The sequence below is a fragment of the Maniola jurtina genome, chromosome 5 (assembly GCF_905333055.1).
Source record: "Maniola jurtina chromosome 5, ilManJurt1.1, whole genome shotgun sequence".
In the NCBI taxonomy this organism is placed as follows: Eukaryota; Metazoa; Arthropoda; class Insecta; order Lepidoptera; family Nymphalidae; genus Maniola; species Maniola jurtina.
Genome location: NC_060033.1, coordinates 875101 through 897559, shown reverse-complemented (window position 1 = coordinate 897559; position 22459 = coordinate 875101).

Sequence of the window (22459 nt, the reverse complement as noted above, 5' to 3'; positions counted from 1 at the left end):
CAAAAGGTTGCGAAGCTGAAGTACCAATAGTTCAAAGTTCTGATAGGCGTAGGGGTTCAAAGATAATAGAATGACGACCTCACACCAGAAATCGCAGGGTTGAAGACCTCACTAGGTGAATAGACAACATCAAACGAGTCCCAAGGAGCCGCTAGATTCAGGCGGCGCAAGACCCTAGCATGTGGAAGTCTCTACAGGTAACCTGTCTATCGGTGATAACGATGATGATGATAACGAGGACCAAATTACGTTTGTGTAGAGACCACTGCGAGCACGCTATGGAAACTTCTCTTAATGTAAGTAACTTGAAAAGTCACAATGGAGATCCAGTCTTCGAAATCCAACTCGACTGTGACACATTTAATTCCAAGCGACGTTGACAAAACCTTCCTTCCCGACGTCTTTTATTTTATTAGTTCTCCCTTATTAGGGTTTTATGTTTCCCCTAAAACAGAAAAAGCCTTGGCGATAAAATTCACTTGGTTCGAGTAAATTGAAAGTGTTATTAAGTACATTCACTAACAAGGAAAATTGATTTTTCTGATTAGGTGTTGTAAATACGAGTAATTTTGCTTAAAGCATCATCCAAACCTGCGCGACCGAAGCAACTACGAAGCAGGAACTTCTACGACTACTGACTACACCTGCTGCGTCTTACACGTATAGATTCGTGTCGTGGACGACCCTGTATCGCGTACCGCATCCCGCGTACATGACGCGCAGGTGTTGCTGTAGCACAGACCACTTCTGCTGTAGCTATCCCTGGCGACAAAATTCACTTAGTTCGAGTAAATTGAAAGTGTTATCACTAATGAGAAAAACTGACTTTTCCAATTACTGGCAGGTGTTGTATCTACGAGTAGCTATCGCAACCGCAAGCATCATCCAAAGCTGCGCGAGCAAAGCGACTACGAAGCGGGAACATCAGCGGCGCGGCGGTCATCTCACGTGACACGTCCTACGCGACCACTATACCTGCTGCGGCCTATAATATGTAGATTCGCGTCCTCCTCATTAGTGAAAGTGTTATTACTGTCACTAATGAGGAAAATTGATTTTTCTGATTGTATGTTACGGCAAGGTTACTCGTATCTACTACCTTGTCACTTAAAAGAGCAAGTTTCGCATTTCTTCAGTTTTCTTAATATAGTATAGTCAGAGTGAACTAGTATCACACTAATATATTATAAAGGCGAAAGTTTGTGTGTATGTATGTGTGTATGCGTGTATGTGTGTATGTTTGCTACTCTTTCACGCAAAAACTACTTAACGGATTTGGCTGAAAGTCGGAATGGAGACAGATTAAACCCTGGATTAACACGTAAGCTACTTTTTATCCCGGAGAACCAAAAAGTTCCTACGGGATACAATAATATGTAACAGCTAGGGAATAAATGCAGTGAATTTTGACTGTGCCTGATATTTAATTTCGGGCAGGATTATACAAAAATGGCGGATAAAATAATTTCATACCCGAACCCTTCACCCGTATCAAAGTTCCAGGATGTCTTATTAAGCCAGCCACTGTAATGAAAAAGGGGTTTTAACATAATTCCGGCACTCTTCATAAAATTTAGTGATGTGCCAACACATAAAAAAACATCGATAAGTATAGATTTATTTTTATAAATTAGAGAATTATCTATGGTTCTATAATTATTATAATAAATTCTCTGTAATAATACCTGCGACTTCCACATGGATGGACTTTGGATGGAAAATATGACCAAGGTAAAAGAATAAAGTCACGAGATACGTTGATATGGCAGTGTGGCATCTGAGTCGTGCTACTGCGTCACTATACCATGCTACACATTCCTATGTATAAACTAAGTTTTCCCGCAAAATCAAAGTATTCCCACGAGATTTTTGAAAACCTAAATGGATAAACGAAGTCGCAGGCATTATCTAGCTTTTTATAAGGATTAATTTCAAAGAATCGATACAATAGTACCAAAATAAGCACATCACTAGTATGCCTTTTATTAAACAGGCGTCCATTTTGCTAGCATAATGTTATATTTAAATTGACCTTCAGCTTAATGTAGCGTACACTGGTCGCTCGAAATAACCTTTAATATACCCGCCTTTATCTCAGAATTATTAATAAAGGTATCAAAAAGATTATAGGATTATTAATAAAATACGATATACCTATAAGCCTGCATTACCTATTCCCCGTGCCTATACCCTACAGGAATTGCCGCGTAGTTACCTGCCATCTCTTACGGTTCAAAGTTCTCTCAAGTTCAAAGGTTAAGTATATATATAGTCCTCGGCAAACAAATTTAACCTGTAGAGGTGTAGTGGGAGAAAGTTGGCGAATCCGGGAAGCGAAAATCGACATATCTACCAATCGCGTGCACCCGCGCTTACTGATCAACCAATCGCGTGCACCCGCGGTTACTGATCAACCAATCGCGTGCACCCGCGCCTACTGACCAACCAATCGCGTGCACTCGTCATTCGCCAGCCAATCGCGTCAATGCTCAAGGTACTAGGAACAGTGGTACCTAATATGACTTACACAATATCTCGTTTAATATGGACAGGAAAGAAAAGGAAAAATCGATCAAGCTGGAGTCGAACACGCACACGATATTAGGTATGTTCCGTACCATCGAACCATATTTATCCCCTTTTAATTTTTTTAATTTTCATGGCGGCCATATGCAAATCGAATTTTAAAAAATTTCCTTCACTTTAAAAAATGACCTTACGTATAATATGTATTATAATACCTCATATAGTCATTAAAATATCACCTACAAGAGAGAAGAATACACAAGATTTGCACTTGTATATCCATTAGACAGGGAAACTATAGGTACAAGTGTAAATTAAAAATTTATAACACCCCCGACGATCCAAAGTATCTGAGTTTTCCAAAACATCATTTTCAAATAAATAATTATGTATTTAGGCAACGTCCATCTTGACAGCTTGACATTTGTCTATTGACATAACATTATGAACCTAACGGTTATCTAACCTTCTTTTCTACAAGAAAACTAGAAAAGAGCTGATAACTCTTAAACGGCTGAACCAATTTTTTTAGATTATAGCTAAGAACACTCTCGATCAAGCCACCTTTCAAACAAAAAAAAGTAAATTAAAATCGGTTCATTCGTTTAGGCGCTACGATGCCACAAACAGATACACAGATACACAGACACACAGATACACACGTCAAACTTATAACACCCCTCTTTTTGGGTCGGGGGTTAAAAACTAACCCCAAACTATGTAAAAACATTGTTTTTCCTTTAAAATCTCAAAACATATTTGTGTATTTTATGTGCCCCATAAAAACGTATAAAAATCATTTTTTGACATCCCGAATGTAACAAAAGTCAAAACAAACTTTGAAATTGCCTTCATTGTATAAAATTATCTCATTTCATGATACCTTCATTTCATAATACCCTCATTAAATCCGGACGCAGCTAAAAGTCAACCTGAAATACACTTGTCCATTCATTAGACAGGGGAAACTGAAAAATTCACAAAGTCAAATGCAAAAATAACAAAAGTGGAACCGTGCCGTTTTTAATTGCACCGTCCCGGAAGCCGACAGGAATCCGGGATTAATTCATAAATTTATGAAGCCGCCAAAAGGGTTCGTAAAGCTGTTTATATACGACACCGGTCTTTAAATAGGTACCTACAAATAATAAATAAGTATATATTTTTTGTTATTTAAATGTATAAAGACCCTAGCTTTTTCCCATGTGTGGTCAGCTATCCTAACCATATTGTAAATTGAACACTTGAAAAGAGCAACCGCTGAGTTTCTTGCTGGTTTTTCTCGGTAGGAACGGCATTCCGAACCAATGGTAAATTATTTTGAAGATTCAAAAGCACTTGTACAAGTTTACTTGAATAAAAATCTATTCTATTCTATTCTATATTTCACAAACCAAATTGTCCTGTTTCGGATCGTCATTGTATCTAGGTATGAGTATGTATTTGGACTGAGGTCGGTCTGGGTCTAGGCTATCACTGCCTTTTTTGAGTTCCGTAACTGAAGTGGTTTTTCCCCACGGAACCCTATTACTAAACTTCCGCTGTCCATACGTCCATCCGTCAGATAAAGTTTGCCCTTGACTGCAGTCTCGCCTGCTGGTAAGTGATGATGCAGTCTAAGATGGAAGCGGGCTATAAACCTGGTATGGCAGTTTTCATTAAACCCATATTTCGAACACTAAATCGCTTAGCGCCACGGCTTTGCCGCTAGGGCGATAACTAACCACGGCCGAAGCCTCCCACCGTACCATGATCTCGTGAGCCGTAATTTTACACAGTGGGTTAATGTAAATCTTAGAAACATCATAAACAGCCCCTTACCAAAACCTCAAAAACGGTAGGCAAGTTACATGACACCGGGTTATACATTTTAAGCGCATATTATAAAATATTAACGCCGGGATCTTAGCGCTAAACCATTCCGGGATGAAGGGAATTTTTCACACCTGTGTGGAATTCTCCTTTCGGCACGATAATAACACGTTTGCTATTCCTTGTGTTAACCTGGAATCTTTGGACCACACTTCGTACTTATTCATCGTATGTACGAGTAGTTACTTATTCCAAAGTTCCCACAAGATTTCAACATGGGGTTTTTCAAGGGGCGGATCAACAAATTCCTGAACGGCTGGCAACACATTAGCGGTTCCTCTTGTCCTGCAAATGCATCAGCTAGTCACTTATGAACGCATTTGGTACTGATTCTGAACGCATGTACTATTCTGTATTCTAAGGTGCAATCTTATAGTATTCGCATCTTTCTCTTACCAATGTAATAAGAAAGGGACAGACAAACATAATTTAATTTAGAATTGCCAAACCTCGTGACTTCCTATTGTTTGTAGAGTCTAAATTTAAAGTTCATTTTCCGTCCTTTTTTAGCAGTATTAAAAAGAAAAAGATATAGATACTCTAAATTTAGTTTAGAGAAAAATATCAGAATCAACGCCATTATCCATCTAATTCTATTATTTAATTATTTTACGCCTTCCACTCTGTTGCCCAAACTTGTCGAGAACCAACCAAAAGTGTCGCTCGCAATCATTTTAGGTTGAACGAAGAGATTAACAACTGTCATGTTAGTAATTATAACAAGTTACACCATTAAACACAGGTTTACGTTTAACCGATCATGATTAAACTGTGGTCGTAGCTATAGTTTTGAGTTTACATAATTAATTATTATCATCATTAGGTACCTACTTCATTACCTTACTAATTCAACAATTGACAATAAAAAAGTGTACAATGGAACTTAATTTGAATAAATGAAATTCAAAATTCAAAAAACTTTGTATGTACACCTTTTGATGGTCAGAATTGTTAGATTTGTAAGATGATATAGTGGTGATAATTAATTACGTAAACTTAAAACTTTAACGAGGGTTCCAAACGAGAGGGTTCCAGGTCTGAGAAGAGCCCACAACAAACTCAATTATTTGACTTTGATTTTGACTTTGTTTAACAGCTTATATTATAGTATGAACCCGGCACGTACGAGTTATGCACTATTCATTATTATTCATCAGTTAAATATTCATTTTTTGGGCAAAAATGAATATTTAAAAAAATTAGTTAACCCCACTTCACTACGAGCGAAAACTTTTTTTTTTTTTTTACAAAGAATATTAGCCATGTTAAATGACTAATATTCCCCTTTCCTCTCCAACTAAGCGTCAGGCTTGTGCTAGGAGTAGGTACGACAATAGTGCAACGGGCGGGGTTTGAACCGTCGACCTGTCGGTTTTCAGTCCACTCCTTTACCGGTTGAGCTATTGAGGCTAATCTAACTAGTCAGATAATATTAAATTAAGGAAGTATAGACGCACTAAACTGGTTATATTCTTAACAAAGTTTCTGAAAAGATGTCTCTGTAACCGCAGGCATAACAAAGGCGTGAACGGAGTAGGGACAGGTATAAGGTATGCGTGCGCCTAATCCCCGCCTCGGAACAGTCAGAACTCGTCCGCGCGAGATTTCCTCGCGAACTTCCTCACGTGAGTGTTTTACTAAGTGGAAACTAGTTTTCTCCAGTAACCCCTGCTCTTCTTTCATACGTGTCACTGGGATTTTGTATATTAATAGTAAGCAATCAAATGGTGATAGCTTAGTGGTTAAAGACATCAGTCTCATGTTCGGAAGTGCCAGGGTTCGATCTTGAGCATGCACTTCTAACTTTCCGGAATTATCTGCATTAAAAAAAAAGAAGAAATATCATTCACTTTAATGACAAGTGTAAATTAAAAATTTATAACACCCCCGACAAGTGAAGGTTACAGTAACTAGAAAAGAGCTGATAACTTTCAAACGGCTGAACCGATTTTCTTGGATCATAGCTAAGAACACTCCGATTAAGCCACCTTTCAAACAAAAAAAAAACGAAATTAAAATCGGTTCATTAGTTTAGGAGCTAAGATGCCACAGACAGATAGATGCACAGATACACAGATACAAGATACACAGATACCAGATACCAGATACATAGATACACAGATACACACGTCAAACTTATAACACTCCTCTTTTTGGGTCGGGGGTTAATAATATATTGTATTCGCAAACAAGTCAAAACAACTCAAAGTAAACAACGTGCTGAAACATCCAATTTAAATAAAACATCATAATTAAATTACACAGAGCGTATTTAAAACAATTAATTCAAACTCGAGATGATTCTGTAACGATATGAAATACTTCGCTCACGTAAGTACTTGTTTCCATTGTGTGTCCGTCCACCGTTACAAATGCAACACGGCAAAAAAAAACGTTATCTAGGATTCCACAATCACACAACTAGTACCCCAAAATATCCGTAATCAAAACCTTAGTTTTACCTTATTTTGATTTCTTAGGCGGTATGGCATTGAAATCAATGCTATATACGAATTTCTCACCTGAAAATCAAACCAAGAATTCCGGATGGCTTGTTTAAATTATCATATTTATTTAGTAAAATGTCTATTAAGCCCTTACTTATTTATAGATTCTATTTATTGATACCATCATTATAATTGTGTACTCAAATTTTGGATTGATAAATTAGTAAGAGATCTTAATTTATTAATTTTTCATTGGAAATAATAGAGAAATATAGAGATTTCACACTTGTGCAATGTCCTTACTATTAAAAAATTCACCTTTTTAATACAAAACTTATGCACAGGTTAAATGTTAGACAGATATAATATTTATACTAGGTTCTATTGGGTTAATACACCTAAAATTACTTAAAAAAAGAGTATCAATTAAAAGAGATGACTGTTTTGCAAAATTGAAACTATAGATTATACATACAATATAAAAACAGTGTAAAATTTGATGAATAAAGAGTCCAGACACAAGGAAGGTAAAATGGGGCATTTAACCTAGATTAGTTAGAAAGTAACAAGTTTTTGAAAATGGATATTTTACTAGAAAAAAAATGGGGCATTTAACCTAGATTAGTTAGAAAGTAACAAGTTTTTGAAAATCGATATTTTACTAGAAAATCGGACATATGCAATGGAAACAGGATATACTGTCGCACGCACTGAATTCCTCCCCAGGATTTGTCGATTTGTTTGAGTACAATGGCGAAAGTTAAACTCAGCGTGCTACTTATCAATTTGGGCCCTTTGATGAGTTCCATTACGTTTCAGTGTGGAGTTAAAAAGTTGTTCCGCCCTAAGCAGATTACGTTCCTGTACTAATGAAGAAAACGTTGTTTTACTTGTTTTGTTTACTACATTTAGGTAACTTTGATAAGCTGTGATAGCCTAGTGGTTAGAACGTCCGCCTCCTAATCGGAGGTCGGGGGTTCGATCCCGGGCACGCACCACTAACTTTTCAGTTATGTGCGTTTTAAGCAATTAAATATCACTTGCTTTAACGGTGAAGGAAAACATCGTGAGGAAACCTGCATGCCTGAGAGTTCTCCATGTTCTCAAAGGTGTGTGAAGTCTGCCAATCCGCATTGGGCCAGCGTGGCAGACTATGGCCTAAACCCTTCTCATTCTGAGAGGAGACCCGTACTCAGTAGTGGGGCGGAAATGGGTTGATCATGAAGGTAACTTTGATGTAATTAGAGCAGCTGGGATTGCCTATCGAAATAGAAATGCTCAAATGGAGCGCCGGGATAACCAACTCTTAGGTATAAAGTTATGTTCTAAAATAACCGTTTTTTTCTTTCTTCCTTTGTTCCTTCCTTTCATTCTTTCTTACTTTATTTCTTTCTTCCTTTCATTCTTTCCTAGTGGTTGAGGAAACCTGCATGCTTGAAAGTTCTCCATAATTTTCTCAAAGTTGTGTGAAGTCTGCCAATCCGTACTTGGCCAGTTCTCATTCTGAAAGGAGACCTTGCGATAGTGAGCCAGCGATGAGTTGATCATGGTGATGATGGTGATGATATAGAAAAAAAAGTTGTTCCAATTTTTTTTTTTATTGACTGCGACCCATATCCCTGTAGATAATATTAGTACTGACGTTCAAAACATCAATAAAATATATCAATAAAATTACTTAACAGGGCTCCCTCCGTCACTCGTTTCATACAATCGTAGTTCCAATTTCATTTGAAAACTAAGCAACCAAAGTCCATGAAATTTTGGAGACATATTCTAGAAACTAATATCTGTGTCTGTGGTGTTTTAGATTTTTCTAAAAATATGTAGTTTTAAAATTACAGGAGCTCAGAGATTTTTAAGACCGCATAACTTTGAAACCGAATATTTTAACAGAAATCTGGAAAACCACAAACATAGATATTAGTTTCTAGAATATGTCTGCAAAATTTCATGGACTTTGGTTGCTTAATATTCAAATGACATTGGAACTACGATTGTATGAAACGAGTGACGGAGTGAGCCCTCTTAAATCTGCCTATACCTACCTGAAGGAAATGGGGAAAATAGGTAACATAGAGATTTAATAAATTCTACGTTGACAAAATCGCGGATAACATCTTGTTTCATAACAAAATTTCGCTTGCGTTACAAGCTAAGATTTTTGTCACTACGAGGTTACAAGAAATGTTATAATATGAATTTGTTATTGATTTACATCGCCACGGCTGATGAGCAAACGTGTTTAATAGTTAATTAAAAACGTATCTTATACCGTTAAATATATCGTTCAAAATTGAATGACCATTAATATTATGTTGAATTAGTAAAATTAAGCACTACTGTCATAAAAGAATCTTCAGATAAGCGTAAACTTTCGATTTCGTCTCTAAGATAACGTTATACCAATATCCGGTTGCGTTTCCTGAAGTTTTCTTATATTTTCATAGCTTTTATTGCCCTATACATAAGGCTCATTTAATAGAGTTTATTATGAAATTAGTCTCATATAAATGCAAATACGTTTTGGTAATCAGATCGATCAAAATTCATAAAGTAAAATTTACATGTAAAGGTGGCATTTTTCCGTAGAGTTAATAATTATAAAGCCGTTAAGTTGACTTGTTTGTTCCAAATTGTTGGCTGACACAAAAATTATGAGGTTTCATTAAGATAATCACTTTTTCGCTGTTGCCCTTCGGTGGCATAAATCTTGAGAGGTCTTTAGGATTCCGTATCTTCAGGGACAAAGGAACCTTCACTTCGTTGTCTGTCTGCCTGCCTGCCAAGACCCGTCAAGGGAATCAAATCCTACAGTGTACCTACTTCCCGTTGGTAGTAGATAAAATTTGGTAAGTAGCAATGTCTCAAAACACAAATAGGTAAACTAAGGAAAATTGTTAGTCAAATCATATCATCATCATCACCCTGTGGACGTCCATTGTTGGACATAGGCCTTCCCTAAAGAGCGCCACCACACCCAGTCCTCAGCCTTCCTCATCCAGCCACTTCCCGCCAGCCGCTTTATATCGTCAGTCCATCGTGCTGCAAATCATATCACAATTTTTTTTATTAATAAGTCCTTTTTCATAAACGGTGATACGGAATTCTTCGTGTGGCAGTCCGACTCGCTCTCGCCAGGTTTTTAATAGAAATCCACTAGAAGCGATAAAACATCTGAAGTGCATTTCAATTTTTTACTTACTCAGTGGTTTCCTCCTTCACCTTATTACTATCCGCAATGTATCGTCAGAATCTGCACCCGTACATATAGTCGAAATTCCAGGTAAGAAACGATTCATCTAATAGCACTCAGCATTTTCAATATAATACACTAGCTGACGCCCGCGACTTCGTCCGCGTGGATTTAGGTTTATCGAAATCCCGTGGGAACCCTTTGATTTTCCGGGACAATAAATAGCTTATGTGCTAATCCAGAATATTATCTATCTCCATTCCAAATTTCAGCCAAATCCGTCCAATAGTTTTTGCGTGAAGGAATAACAAACATACACACACACACATACACACAAACTTCCCCCTTATAATATTAAGTGTGATAGTAATGCCCTTCCGGGCTTCGTTTTACGCTTGGTGTGATTGCAGTCAAGCGCATGCCTATTTCGATAAAAAACCTAAGTAGGTACTTAAATGAAAGCAGAGAGCTCTGTTAATGTATTGCCTATTCACGAAGCTCGCGGCATACATGCAAATCATACTTTTCATTGTTTATTTAATTGCTTGTGGACACGCGATTTGGTACTCATTACTTGGCTAGGATTTTGTCCTGTTCGAGTTCTGACTTAAGCTCGAAACCGGAAAAACTGAAATTTTGGGTAGGTACTATTATATAATATTGGGCAAAGTTTTCGAACAGTGCGTGATGACATAATATATGGATCCGAGACATGGTCACTAACTATGGGCCTCATAACAAAGCTCAGAGTTACTCAACGGGCTCAATAGAGAGATCTATGCTTGTATTGAGTTTTTCTACGTGAACAAATCAGAAATGAGGCGATCCGTAGGAGAACGAGAATAATCGACATAACTAAGCGGGTTGCGAAGCTGAAGTGGCAATGGGCAGGGCACATCATATTTTCAAAAACCGGTAAATGTTAGGGTCTCAAGGTGCTAGTATGGTGGCCTCACACCGGAAATCACAGCGTTGTAAGACCCCCTACTAAGTGATCAAACGAGTTGCAGGGAACCGCTGAATTCAGGTGATGCAGCGGCAAGACCGTCACACTAATATTATAAAGGCGAAAGTTTGTATGTGTGTGTGTGTGTGTGTGTGTGTGTGTATGTTTGTTACTCCTTCACGCAAAAACTACTGGACGGATTGGGCTGAAATTTAGAATGGAGATAGATTATACCCTGGATTAGCACATAGGCTACTTTTTATCCCGGAAAATCAAAGAGTTCCCACGGGAATTTTAAAAAACCTACATCCACGCGAACGAAGTCACGGGTATCAGCTAGTGTTACTATAAACAACAGTAGATGCCTAGCGGTTTGAGAGGTACACAAACTCCAAGCAAAGCTCCCTCCTTTCGCCCGCTGAGTGACACTGAGCTTTCTCACGCTATGGACCTCATAAGGTCCATAGTTAGAGACCACTTCACTCCTCGCTGATCGCTTCACTCATCGCTGCTAACCTATAAAAGACCCAGAAGAAGTTCACCCATAAACTCACTATAGAGCTATTAATCTTTAGAGCTGTTTAATAGTATTTTTACAACATATCCACAAAGAAACTTATTAAAACCCTGACCATGGAACCAGTTCACTATAAATTATATTCAAACCTCAACACCTTGTAATTTAAGCTCCCGATAATAATCTTGATATTCCATCAACGCATTATACAGGTTAACGATTTATTAAATCATTTTTGATTTTAATTTATACTTGAAAAGCGTTAAATTTTAATATTCACTTCGTATAACTTCTTCGAAAAAATAATACTTACATATAAAGTTTTACGTAAAATGGATTCGGAAAAAATAGACTGGAAGAGCTACTTATTTATTGTTCGGGATTTACTTGTGAATTTTTGAACGAGATATTATTGAAATTCTGGAAAACAATGGCAAAGGATTTTTGTCATATAAAATTGTTGTCGTATAAAAATGTTGCTTACGAAATATAGTAGGTACTCACATAACTATAATATACATAGTTCATTACACTTTAGATAGTTTAAAATTTAACTGCTCAAAATAAGAAATGGATAGTTATTAAGTTTGAATTTAGTCCTATCAAATTAGATGGCAGTGATGTGATAAGCAAGGTACTGAGAAACTAAAAAATAGTTTACGAAATTAATGGTATTAAATTAATATAGATCAAATGAGTTAAAAATTTAATCAGTTGATTAAATCGGTATTTTTTTTTAAATCCATCAACAGGAAAATGACTGAAAAATTAACTAATTAAGTTTAAATAGTTTTAACGTTAAAAGTAACTTTCACAACTTTTTCATAAATCCATCAAAAAATACGAATTGAAATGTAAATCCTAACTGGTTTGAGATTTAACAGAGTCAGCAAGAAACTCTGATATCAGCTAGTATTATTATAGTTAATCACATCCAGTAGCTCTATACCCTGCAGTTCAGTGGAATGTCTATCCCTCATGCTCATTACGTATGGTATCAACGTCGGCGCCTAGACGCATACTTATCTTGTACCGCCTTGTACGCATAAACGTGATTTAGTGTTGCTGTTTGTTGTATATCTTCATTATCTATGTCTATGTTATATGTTTCTAGATAGAAACGAAGTCAGGAAGTCCCATTCTTGTAATGATTTAATACTTGTGATTTTATCACATCACATCACACTAATATTATAAAGGAGAAAGTTTGTATAACTGGACTGTTTGTAACTACTGGACGGATTGGGCTGAAATTTAGAATGGCAATAATCTATTGCCATTCTAAATTTAATAATAATAATAATACCCTGGATTAGCACACAGGCTACTTATTATCCCGGAAAATCAAAGAGTTCCCACCGGAATTTTAAAAAACCTACATCCACGCGAACGAAGTCGCTGGTATCAGCTAGTGTTAAATAAAGTACAAGAATAGAAGGATCATTACCTACTCATCTATACTATAATATTGTAAATGCGAAAGTGTGTCTGTCTGTCTGCTAAGTTTTCACGGTTCAACCGCTGCACCGATTGAAAAGAACAGAGTTAGCTTAAACCCGGGGAAGGATATATGCTACTTTTATCCCGGAAAATCAAAGAGTTTCATAATGGTCCATCCATTTAACCGATACAACCGGTACAGAGTAGAGGTAGCTTGTATACAGGAAATTTATATAGGCAACTTTTCATCCTGGAAAATCAAAGAGTCCCCACGGGATTTTTGAAAAACCTAAATCCATGCGGACGAAGTCGCGGGCATCATGTAATAGAAAGTGTTTGTTGTTGTGTGTTGTTGGTTTGTCCATCGTTACAGACCAACGGATTAAGGAGCGCAGTCGTCTTTTATAAGCGGGAGTTCCCGAATTCCATCTCTGGTGGGAGCAACTTGGGAATTAATTTAGGCTTCAGCCGTGGCTAGTAACCACGTTACCGGTAAAGCCGTGCCACAAGTGATTTAGCGTTCCGGTACGATACCGCATAGTCTCCTCATGTGAACGCCATTTTTCCCGAGCCAGCGTTATCCTTTTGTATCTAACTCTTGAAGTAATGTCCACAATATCAAGAGAATAGAGATAGATTTGAATGACACAAAAACCCTTCGCTCGCCACTGGTCCACGACCCTATTTTGTTTACAAGCTCAGCGTAGAAGCCCCATTGTAACACAAACGTCCACTAAGCACCCCATCTCGTCTGATGAGCTTCATATCGCGGTCATCCCTCCCTGGCAACCTCCCTGGCACAGCGGTGAGTGCTGTGGTCTTGTAACTATAAGTGGGAACTCCCGGGTTCGATTCCCGGCAGGGGGAATTTGGAAATCTATAATTTCAAAATTGTCTCTGGTCTGGTCTACTGGGAGGCTAAAAGCTACGCTAGAGGCCGTGGATAGTTACTACCCTTCAGAAAAGCAGTACCGCCAAGCGCCAAGCACATTTCCCGAGATTTCCGTTTTATCTGTTAGTCACTTGATGTAATATCCACAATATCAAGAGAATAGAGATAGATTTGAATGACACATAAACCCTTCGCTCGCCACTGGTCCACGCCCCTATTTTGTTTACAAGCTCATCGTACAAGCCCCATTGTAACACAAACGTCCACCAAGCACCCCATCTCATCTGATGAGCTTCAGATCGCGGTCATCCCTCCCTGACGACCTCCCTGGCACAGTGGTGAGTGCTGTGGTCTTGTAACTATAAGTGGCAATTCCCGGGTTCGATTCCCGGCAGGGGGAATTTGGAAATCTATAATTTCAAAATTGTCTCTGGTCTGGTCTACTGGGAGGCTAATAGCTACGCTAGAGGCCGTGGATAGTTACTACCCTTCAGAAAAGCAGTACCGCCAAGCGCCAAGCACATTTCCAGAGATTTTACGAGTCTACGTTTTATCTGTCACTTGATGTAATGTCCACAATATCAAGAGAATAGGGGTAGATTTGAATGACACAAAAACCCTTCGCTCGCCACTGGTCCACGCCCCTATTTTGTTTACAAGCTCAGTACAAGCCCCATTGTACACACAGATGTCCATCAAGGACCGGCGCCACCTCGTCTGACGAGTTTCGTATCGCGTTTATCTTTTATCAATAGCTTTAATGTCCGCAAATAGAGAAGGTATAGAATTACGTGTGTGGGCTTGAATTGTACCTTTTGTTCACATTGACTTAACTCAATTCAATTAAGCTGTTTAAGGATTCTCATGTTTTCCTTTACCGTTAAACCTGTAGTGGTACCTATTAGTGGAATGGCTATTAGTATTATAAATATCGAATGAAGTTACGATACACAAACAATACTCGAACTATCGTAAACTTTAACTAAACCAACTGGCAATTATATTCTGAAATTGCAAATTCTATAAACAATAATATAATTATAAATTCCAAAATTGCAAATTGTTTATAACATGGATATTGAATATCATTTTTTTTTTTTTTTTTTTTTTTTTTTTTTTTTTATACACAGGAAATGCCTAACGCATACCCTTCCGTCAGGGGAAACGGAGGGGTTATGTGGGGCTTGCACCCACTAAAACCTGTGTTTGTTCCTCAACGGACTGGCGGTTGCGCGGGTATCACTAATGTAGTATTCACCGCACTTCCGCCAGGACTTGACCCGCCGCCAAGCGGACGGGTCCCTTCGCTAGGCTGGCTGCCTATCTCTGCCTCTATGGCTGGCATGATTGAATATCATGATAGCACTCTACAATCGCTCTATGTAATGAGTTTAGTTATAACAACAAACAATATTAATACATATATTATGCCAATTAACCTTTTAATATTGGCATTATAATATTATATAGCATAATATTGTGTATCAAATTTTTGAAAAGAGCAACCGCCGAGTTTCTTGCTGGTTCTTCTCGGTAGGAAAGGCATTCCGAACCAGTGGTAGATGCTCTTGTTGATTCAAAAGTACTTGTAAAAGTCTAATTGAATAAAAATATTTTGAATTTTGAATGTTGTTGTAGAATTGTAATATACCTAAAGCCCGTGAAATAGTAACAGACAGATAGACACATTTTCGCATTAAAATATTAAGTAGGTAAGTAAGAGTTATAACAGTCTCAGTGAATATCGCCATTGCATCATTTTGCAGTGGAAAGCTATTCCGAGAGACTGCAAAATATACATTATGGCTACGAGCAAAACTTTTAAAAGAACAATGAATCACATTCTTGACAAAATGACAGGGAAATCTTTTTCCAAGAAACTTGGATCCACTGCAAAACTACCTGTTTGGAATCAAGAAAGTCAGATTTTCATAAATCGGCCGACAGTGCAATTTTGTACCTATACGAGGGATGTAACCAAACTTTGACTTCGATAATACTCTATCCACGGAAAGAAGTTAGAATAGCGCTCTCTCTGTTATGTAATCCCATACAAATGACAGAGCCAAAAATCTCAATGGGCGTTGACCATTTTGAGTCACCAACCAATCACAAACGGAACTATGTTTTCGAATTGAATTTCGAATGTTTTTAGAAAACATTGCCGAATTGAATTTCGAACGTTTTTAGAAAACATTGCCGAATTGAATTTCGAATGTTTTTTGAAAAATATGTTTGTGATTGCTTGGTGCGTGGTTAACGTCCACTGAGATTTATACGGTTGAGCCTCAACCGTTACAGGGGCGCACTGAATCCTGAAAGGTCGGTGGTTCAAAGCCCACCCGTTGCACTATTGTCGTACCCACCCCTAGCACAAGCTTTACGCTTAGTTGGAGGGGAAAGAGGAATATTATTCATGATTAATGTGGCTAATATTCTTTATAAAAAAAAAAAGATTTTTGGCTCTGTCATTCATTATATGGAATTACGTAACAGGGAGCGCTATAAGTACTAACTTCTTTCCGTGGAAGGTTACCTACAGTCGATTGGAACTTTTTGATCATGAAAATATAATAATTCATAGGTAAAATTTTGCCAACATACTTTATATTTTTCTGAGAAAGGATCCACTGTAAACTATTTAGAATCAAGAAAGTTATAGATTTCTACAAATCGGCCGACTTTGAAATTTGCATACACGGAACCCAACTAGGGATGTAACTAAACTTCGGCTTCGGCTCTAATACCCGACAACTTCCGATTATAGCCCCGACTCAGGTTATTCCAAGCAAAGATTTATTTAGTTTCCACAAATAAACTACACTTCGCAGTACTTATACTGTAGCAAAAAGTACTTTATTGAAGGCAGAATAGAAGAGAGAGTTTGCCTTCTTGTCTCTAATTCCAACCGCTAGGATTTTTTTTCTAATAAACTTTTACAAGTAAGTACTTTTGAATCGTCAAATGCATCTACACCGGTTCGGAATGCCCCCTTCCGGCAGTACTTTTCCCCTCAACCTTTAATATGGGTACGAATGGCTGCATCATCACTTGCCAGCAGGTCTATAAAAAAGGAAGGAGAGGCTTTCATCATTTGGACCAAGTTGGTTACTTGTTGGTTCTATAGATTCTTTAAGCGCATTCCGGAGCGTGCTCTATAAACCTACCTAGATATAAAATTTGATTCTCATTTGAATATTTGAATATCCACGTTCTAGAAACTAATCCTCTTCTTCTTCTTCTTCTCTCTGGGCTGGTTTCCGCACTTAAATGTTTCCGTCTGTTGTGCGTGAAATGCCTCGCCCCACCGAAGTCTTCACTCCAGCCATCCAAGCTCGCTCCAGAAGCTGAGTAGACCTCCCAGGTTGCCGAGATTTTTGACTATCTTTCATGGCTTACGTTCATCCGTTGAACCGATTTTGACGAAATTTGGTACACAGTTTGTTGCAAAGTTTGGACATAAGCTACTTTTTATCCCGAAAAATCAAAGAGCTCCCGCGGGATTTTCATTTTAAATCTACGCGTTTAAAAATCGCATTCATCATAATAGTGTATAATATTTTCTTTAACCAACTCAGTTGGAGAGTTAAGCTTTGTGAAAAAACTATTAGCCAGCTCCCAGTACAGATATAGAATAATAAGCTTAGAAGTACTCTAGTAAAAAGGATTTACTTATTTAAAGGCATATTTTTCATATCTCACTTATTTTTAGCTTAAAGTATATAATATTCTATATAGGTACTTTTTTGCTACGTTTTTTGCTTGTGATTTAGTTTGCTCGGATTTTGATTATCCCATTGGAGTTTATTTTTTCTTTTGGAATAAAAAATTGCTTATACGAGTCGGACTCGCATACGAAAGATTCCGTACCATCGTGTACTTTTGTATTTGCATGAAGGCCATTTTGAAAGGTGCTATACCAGCAACAGAAATACACCCACTGTAAAAAATTTAACTCCATATTACGGTTCATGAGATACAGACGGCCGAACGACGGACAGACAGATAGACTCCCCATCGAAATAACCACTACGCTATCACTGCTCCAACTATGATCTATACCTATCCATATTAATATCATAAATACGAAAGTGTGTCTGTCCGTCTGTCTGCTACGTTTTCAAGGCCCAACAGTTAAACTGATTTTGATGAAAGGTACAGAGTTAGTTTACACCCCGGACAGTAACAAAGACTACTTTTATCCCGAAAAAGCAAAGAGTTCCTACGGGATTTTTAAAAACCTACATCCACGCCGACGAAGTCGCGGGCATCATCTAGTAGAATTTTTTTTGCACAAATTGTTCAAAATATCACCACTGAGCTTATAAAATCGGCAATGATGAAATCATTTTTGATTCTCGAGCAAACACTTGGTGTAGGCAGCACAATCTCCGCAAATAATTATCCAACTTGGATGTTGACTTTGCGTCCGTTTACTCTGTCTATACCTAAAAGGCAATGTAAATAATAGATAGAGAAAATAGAATATAATATAAAATTGTATCTTAGTAATTTTAGGATCATAAGAATAGGGTGACGAAAAGATTGACATGCACACCTACCCATACACATTGACTTAGTAGTGGCAGGCATATCGTAGAAGTTCAACGCTTACAAACGACGGCAGTAGTTTATATTTAAACGCTCGCTAGTTTGTAAAATATCGAAATTTTAAAAAAAAGTCGATTGTGACCTAGGACGAAGTCTGATCATCCTGATATCACGCAGTCTTGTCTATTCTACTCCTGGATTGTTTTTGTAAAGCGCAAACACAGAGGCTCCTGAATAAAGGTCAAGTAGATAAAGATAGATGAAAGAATGAAGAGCGATTCTTCGTAGCCCATTTAAAAAATCTTAGCTATTAGTTACCCCAAAAGCCTTATTTGCGCAGCATTTTACGAAAACTATTTTTAAGCTTCCCGCTCTCAGATTTCCCTAAAAAGCAATGGCATTTTTTAAGCCGCGTTTGGATTATTTTCATGATTATTATTTAAAAAAATAGGCAAGGACTAGGCGTTTCAAAATAATTGCCTTCGGTGTCATACAATCCAACGAGCATTCTTAAAATGTCGACGCTGGTTTGTAAGCGGCGGAAATCTGCTATTTGCCTGCGACATAATATAAAAGGAGTAAACTGACTGTTATGGCCCAAACCTCACGCCGCCGCGCACTGTAAAACTTGAGATTTTGAATAGAAATTTTCTCTATAGTAAAAAACCGGCCAAGTGCGACTCACACTCGCGCACTGAGGGTTCCGTACTCGGTATTTTTTCCAACATTTTCAGATTTATTCCTGTACTTGTGCTATACGACCTACGTACCTGCCAAATTTCATGATTCTGGTCAACGGGAAGTTCCCTATGGGTTTCTTGACAGATACGACAGACGGACAGACAGACAACAAAGGATCCTATAAGGGTTCCATTTTTCCTCTTGAGGTACGGAACCCTAAAAAGGTTTTCAGAAACTTCAACCGAGCGAAGCTGGGACGGGTCAGATAGTATTCACTTTTCTTACTTAGCAAGCTATTTCGTTGCAACTTTCTGTAAATTCTCGGCTTTCAACGAGCTCTACATTTTCGGTTGTCAAAGTGTCTTGGAGAATTAGCTCACTGGCAAATAGGTCACTAGACTAACCTTAAAGCTGTTAGCTAGGTATACCTATCTAGGTCTCTAGTTAGGTCATATTATTTTAGAAGGCTTACATCGCCTTCTCTAAGGTAGGTATAGTACCTAGCTCGTATACTTATATAACGATACCTTATTGGCTTATTCCTTACCTTAGTATTATTAACCCCCGACCAAAAAAGAGGGATGTTATAAGTTTGACATGTGTATCTGTATATCTGTGTATCTGTCTGGGGTATCGTAGCTCCTAAACTAATGAACTGATTTTAATTTAGCTTTGTTTTGTTTGAAAGGTGGCTTGATCGAGAGTGTTCTTAGCTATAATCCAAGAAAATCGGTTCAGCCGTTTGAAAGTTATCAGCTCTTTTCTAGTTATTACTGTAACCTTCACTTGTCGGGGGTGTTATAAATTTTTAATTTACACTTGTTTAGGCTTCAATTTACTTATTGTACGTTCTTACCACAAAAACTTTAGTTGCAGTTTAAACTGACCTGAGATAAACGGATTTTTAACGTCTATTTAAATGGTTTAAAATGTAGCTTTTCAGCTCATGTCTGCACTTAGGTGCCTACTTAATTTTATTTCCGCGTTATCAAAACCCAAATAATCTAGATTTTACTATCCATCTTCCAAAAAGGTTCAGTGCATTTTTGGGTCCCGTACCCGAAGGATACCAACGGGACCTACTAATAAAACTCCTCTGTCCGTCCGTCCGTCTTTCTGCCTGTCAGCGGGCTATCTCGTGAACCGTAACAGGAAAGAGTTGAAATTTTCACAGAGTGTGTATTTCTATTGCCGCTATAGCAACAAATAATAAAAAATTCAAAATGGCCGCCACCAAAATTAAAAAAAAATTAATAATGTTATTCCTTATACATTGGTACGGAACCCTTCATATGCGAGTCCGACTCGCACTTGACCGATTTTTTTAGCTTTTATCTGGGTATTCTTGGTATTTCCATGAATTCCCATTTCGGTTAGGATTATTCTTTAACTGGAATTTTAAATGCACAAAATACAATTTAAACTGGAAAAAATTATATTGGATTTTTCTCAAAACTGGCTCGAGAGTTTGAAAGTCAATTTTTATGTTTTTGAAAATATTGGAAATTTTGTTTTTAATAGGTTGGTACGCTTTTGGTTTAGTAGAAAGGCACATGTAAAAAGCTTCATAAAAATTTAATGGCTGTTTAGGAAGTCGTATTTTATATTAATGTGCAAAGCCTATTTCACTAAAACTAGATCTTAAACTGTAATATAATCTTCGTAAGATATTTTAGTACCTATAAATTTACTTGTTTTTCTAGATCTAAGCACCTAACTCTATCACTCCAAAATTTATCAAAGCACAAAATAACCATAAAACACATAAAACATAAAAACATAAAAACAGATTCTACGAACTAAACTGTGGAGTAGATTTTTGATTCCCTCTGGCTAACAGTTATAAACTTATAATAAGTAGAAAAAGGTCTTATCATCTGATATTTTATTTATTTTTTAATTAAAACTTTGCATGGCGTGTACCCATGCCTAATATTTTTTGAGAAAATCGTATTTTTTTTCCATTGGTATTTTTGAGCAAAGATTTGATTAATATACAACCTTATCAATCAGAAATATTTTCCTTGATAACAATTTTTATTCCGACATAAAAGCATACGTTTAACAGCCTGAAAAATTAATGAATTTTTATTGACATTGCGTAGAGCTTAAAATGAAAACTCACCTGTAAGTATAAGGTCCTCCAAAAATTAAAAACAAACTCACAATCCTCACAAATAACACAAACACAAAACACTTTAAATTCACTGTTTAATTTATACGTTTTTTGTTTTTAATTTTAAAATTTCTGAACCGCACAAAAACAGATTATAAATTGGGAAAGAGTACGATTTCGTCGCGTACGTTGGCAGCACTGGCGGAGCGGACGTCCGCACCACAACCTCGATATCCACCGTTTGCCGTTTGCGCATGGTACGGCCAAGGCATGATATACGTCGCAATGCGTTATCTATGCTTATGTAAAATTCAAAATTTTCGTCGGCGTAGTAGGTGTTTGGGGAGAATTTGGGAAATTGTATTAATTTTCAAAGGGCTGTTATTTTGACAAATATACGGCATTTAAATTAGACGTTAGGTACATATTTGATGTGAGCGCTTTCTCTTTTCAGGGTTCTGTACCCAAACGTTGATAACAGAACCCTATTACTAAGCCTTCGATGCCCGTCCATCCGTCTGTCTGTCAGCGGGCTGTATCTCGTGAACCGTAATAGGTAGAGACTTGAAATTTTCAGAAAGTGTGAATATATGAATAATAAAAAATTGAATTGCTGCCATGAAAATTAAAAATAAATAAAAAGTGTTATTTCTTGTATGATTGTACGGAACCCTTCGAGTGCAAGTCGAGCTCGCACTTGGCCAGGACCCTGTAGGAAACCCTATTACTAAGCCTTCGCTGTCCGTCCATTCGTATATGTCCGTCCGTCTGTCAGTGGGCTGTATCTAGTGAACGATAACAGGCATAGAGTTGAAATTGTCGCAGAATATGTATCGTTAAACCCACTGCCCGTCACCCTTGAACTTTTAACCTTAAGGGTGTCTGGCAGGGGGTTGCCACGACACTAAGTGTCAGGCAATGCATGACATGACTTCTAATACTATTCCTAAGAAAATGTAAAAAAAATGGACTTTATACTTGGGCGTAAGATTTTTTATGCCTTTATTACCCGTTATCTCCCAAAGCCACCATGATCCAAACTTCATAGTCGCTGATCCTCCTTGCCTGTATTGAGGGCAATACGCAGAGAAACTTTTAGCTTTTATAAAATAAAGAAGGTTTTTTTTTATTTACAGACTAGCGCTTGGCTGCAAGTGATGATGCAGCCTAAGATGGAGCGCGCTTGCCAAAGTTGCCTATTCACTCTTGACTTGAAGGTCTGGCATTTACTGGCTCTCTCTCTCTAATAGGTTTGACCAACATACTCAGGGCACA